Genomic DNA, 4476 nt, shown 5'->3' on the forward strand with positions numbered 1-4476 from the left:
TGTCCCCCTCCCTCCCCACCCCCCCCCCATGGCGGCATATAGTCAAGTATAGGATCTGTAAATACTTTCACATTATACATTAGTCAGGTTATAAGGACGGATTGTACCAGCTGGAATGAAAAATGGTAAAGAGGACATAAAACCAAATAGGAGAAGGAAAAAGATCAGGTATTTTGCTTCCACCTGGATATAAACTCAGTTCTTTCTAGTTCTTTCTCTGGATGCACACATTTCTCTCCATCATGAGTCTTTTGGGATTGACTTATATCACTGCATTGCTGAGAAGAGTCCAGTCTATCAAAGTTGGTCATCACACATACGTTGTGTCTGTAATTGTGTACACATTTCTCCTGGTTCTGCTCTTCTCACTCAGCATCAGTTCGTATAAGCCTCTCCAGGTAAATATGAAGACTGTCTGCTCCTCGTTTCTTATAGCACAATAATATTCCATAACATGCATATACCACAACTTGTTCAGCCATTCCCCAATTGACGGGCACCTCCTTAATTTCCAATTCTTTGCCACCACAAAAAGAGCTGCTATAAACATTTTTGTACATATGGGTCTTTCTCTCATTTCTATGATTTCTTTGGGATATAACCCTAGGAGTGGTATTGCTGGGTCAAAGGGTATGAAAGTATTTATAGCTCTTTGGGCATAATTCCAGACTGCTCTCCAGAAAGGCTGGATCAGTTCACAACTCCACCAGCAATGCATCAGTGTTCCAATTTGCCCACATCCTCTCCAGCATTTATCGTTTTCCTGTTTTGTCATCTTAGCCAATCTGACTGGTGAGATGTGGTACCTCAGAGTTGTTTGGTTTGCATTTCTCTAATCAATAGTGAATTAGAGCATTTCTTCATGTGCTTATAGATATCTTTAATTTATTTCTTTCTCTGAAAACTGCCTGTTCATATCCTTTGACCATTTATCAATTGGGGAATGACTTGTATTCTTATAAATTTGACTCAATTCTCTGTATATTTTAGAAATGAGTCCTTTGTCAGAGACATAGGTTGTAAAGATTTTTTCCCAATTTCCCATCTCCCTCTTAATCTTGGTTACATTGGGTTTGTTTGTACAGAAGCTTTTCAATTTAATTTAATCAAAACTATCCATTTTGCATTTTATAATGCTCTCTAATTCTTGTTTAGTCATAAAGTCTTTCCCTCTCCACAAGTCTGACAGGTAAACTATTCCTTGTTTTATGAGACTGCTTACAGTGTCAACCTTTATACCTAGATCATGCACCCATTTAGACTTGATTTTAGTATATGGTGTTAGATAATGGTCTATGCCCAGTTTCTGCCATACTATATTCCAGTTTTCCCAGCAGTTTTGTCAAATAGTGAGTTCTTATCCCAAAAACCAGGGTCTGGAGGTTTATCAAACAATAGATTACTATAGTCGTTGACTTCTGAATCTCATGTGCCTAATCTATTCCACTGATCCACTCCTCTATTCCTCAGCCAGTACCAAGTAGTTTTGATGACTGCTGCTTTATAATACAGATTGAAATCTGGTATAGCTAGTCCACCTTCCCTAGCATTTCTTTTCATTAATTCCCTTGATATTCTGGACCATTTATTCTTCCAAATGAATTTTGTTACTATTTTTTCTAGCTCTATAAAGTAGTTTTTTGGTAAATTAATTGGTATGGCACTAAGTATATAATTTAATTTAGGTAAAATTGTCATTTTCTTATATTAGCTCGACCCAGCCACGAGCAATTGATATTTTTCCAATTAGTTAGATCTGACTTTATTTGTGTGAAAAGTGTTTTGTAGTTGTGGTCATATAGGTTCTGGGTTTGTTTTGGCAGGTAGATTCCCAAATATTTTATAATGTCTACAGTAACTTTAAATGGGATTTCTCTTTCTATCTCTTGCTGTTGAATTTCATTGGAAATATATAGGAATGCCAAGGATTTATGTGGGTTTATTTTATATCCTGCAACTTTGCCAAATTTATATATTGTCTCAAGTTGTTTTTCACTTGATTCTCTAGGATTTTCTAAGTATATCATCATATCATAAAAATATGGAACGCTTCACGAATTTGCGTGTCATCCTTACGCAGGGGCCATGCTAATCTTCTCTGTATCGTTCCAATTTTAGTATATGTGCTGCCGAAGCAAGCACCATATACATACATTTTATCTAGACTGTAGGCTACTCAAGGTCAGAAATTGTTTTAATAATTTTTATATCTCCAATGCTCAGCACAGTCCCAAACACATAATAGGTATTAAATATGCTTTTTGATTTATTAATACCATCCCTTTGCTAAGCCTCTGATAAGAGTTAGCAATGTCTTCAAAGGAGTGTCAAGATTATAATCCCTATTCTGTGGCTTTGTTAGGGAGTGGAGGGAAGGAGGCTGTCACTTATACTACTTACCTTTCCAGGGGTGTATCACACATGTGGAGAAAGCCTGGCAGTCAATGAAATGCAGCCTACATGCAGCAGGCTGACAACCTCTGAATCCCAAAGCCCCGAATCTAAAATACAGTCTAGTGGTATGCTATTTCCTTATTTTAAGTACTGTTAAGGAAACATCATCATCACCCCAAAACAACCAAGACTGCACGGCTCCACTGCAGAAGTGATCCCTCTAGGAGAGAGCTACTGACTCCAACATGCAGTAAGTCAGGATTTACACTCTAACTTTAAGAACTCAGGAGATCATGAGGCAGTCCTGCCAAAGCCTTTGGATGTTCTAGTCTGTTGATGTGCAACCAAGGTTTAAGATTTTTTCCTTCTTTGTCTCTAATGGATTCCAGGAGGCCTGATCTCCTGCCAGTGTTTCCTTTGTGGTTCCATCCAGTGATGGTCAGGCAGACACAAAATCCCTCAAAAAAGGGGGGTGGGGAGACACTTTATTATTAGTCCAGGCCTAGGAAATGAGCACTATGTCATTTTTCTGTCTCAAAGAGATTCATGTGTCTGCAATGGGATCTTTTTGACTTGAATTCATGGTTGGGATGAAATCCAATGAAAAATAATCCACAGCTTGTTCCTTTTCACGCCTTTTTAAAAAAAATTGCTTCTTTGGTGAGTTGCTATAACCCCCTGCTTCCTGTCTCTCACATCTGTCAGAATCATTGGCACAGCATTTCCAGTTCCTTCTTCCTCCTACATTCTCTTCAGTCAGGATTCAGAAGGGTCATTTGAAGGGTGCAAGGCCATCTTGGAGAGTCCAAATATACAGGGTACATGAACTGAAAGAGCTGCATGAGCCCCAGAGTTCACATACTTTAGGATTTTTCATTGAACTTAAAGAACAAAATTTTAGTACCTGTCCCTTTGGATCAGTCCTCAGAGACTGCTTCAGAAATGCAGGCACAATATCTGGGCCCCCTATGGACATCTGACCCTGAAAACATACTTCCTCTTCTCTAGAAAGAGAATGTAATTCTTCATACTATATTCCAGAATATCTGGCAGTCTGTGGACCCTTCTTGAATCCCAACTAAGCAACATGATTTTCCCCTACAGGGAGCAGACTAGAATACACCTGCAGACAGGTAGCCAAGGCAGCTCCCCATAGGTTTATATCCAGTCACCATACTTCTGTCCCAATCACAACCCACTTCTGTTTCCCCCAAACCCACTCTCTTTATTAGGAATTTCACAAACACGAACATTACAATATACAAAGAACAGAAAAACAGCATTATATATGAAACTGAATTTCTATCATATCATTTTAAAAGTATATATTATATTTAACATCACAAAATTGCTCTGCTTTGACAGTACACTTCTGAATTTCTTTCTGCTCCTTTTTGTATATTTGTAATGTTTTATTGATGCTTTCTTTCTTTTCTTCATCACTATTGCTACCCAGGAAATTCTCTGCCCACAAGCTGTCCCTCCCTAAGTAGAATCCCTCCCTTACAACAAATTCAGCCATTGGCCATGTTTGGGAGTGTATGTCTCATTCTGTCCCTTCTATCCAGAGAACCTGGGCTTAAACCCCACTTCTGATGCTTACTGCTTGTGCAACCTTGGGTAAGTGTCTTTACTTCCTTCTCTATAAAATGAATGGACTACAACTAGATGGGTTCTTAGATCCCTGGAAGATCCAGAGCTCTGATCCCATAACCCTATGATCTCAGGTAGGAGACATTTATCATTGTTAGTGTTTTGAAGTCCTGATAGGTCATGGCACTGATCAGAATTCTTACTCTTTCAAAATCATTTTCCTTTATATTACTATAATCATTGTACAAATTATTTTTTCTGGTTCTTCTTACTTCACTCTGCATAAATCCATTCAGATCTTCCCATATTACTTTGAATCTGTCCCTTGTTATTTTTTTCATTTTTTATGAATTTTAGTTTTCAACATTCACTTTTTTTTGGAAGGGAGAAGGCAAGGCAATTGGGGTTAAGTGACTTGCCCAAGGTGACACAGTTAAGTGTCAAGTGTCTGAGGCCAGATTTGAATTCAGGTCCTCCTAACTCCAGAGC

General features: G+C 38.4%; 1 non-coding gene across 1 annotated transcript; it reads right to left on the bottom strand.

Annotated features, from left to right (window-relative positions):
• Positions 1 to 2035: 2035 nt before the first annotated feature.
• Positions 2036 to 2142, bottom strand: LOC138143986 (U6 spliceosomal RNA). Its single transcript, XR_011163834.1, has one exon. It is a non-coding gene; the product is annotated as a U6 spliceosomal RNA (small nuclear RNA).
• Positions 2143 to 4476: the final 2334 nt, after the last annotated feature.

The sequence above is a fragment of the Petaurus breviceps genome, unplaced genomic scaffold (assembly GCF_028583685.1).
Source record: "Petaurus breviceps papuanus isolate PSGF00001 unplaced genomic scaffold, PetGlider_PUasm1.0 90681, whole genome shotgun sequence".
NCBI classification, from domain to species: Eukaryota; Metazoa; Chordata; class Mammalia; order Diprotodontia; family Petauridae; genus Petaurus; species Petaurus breviceps.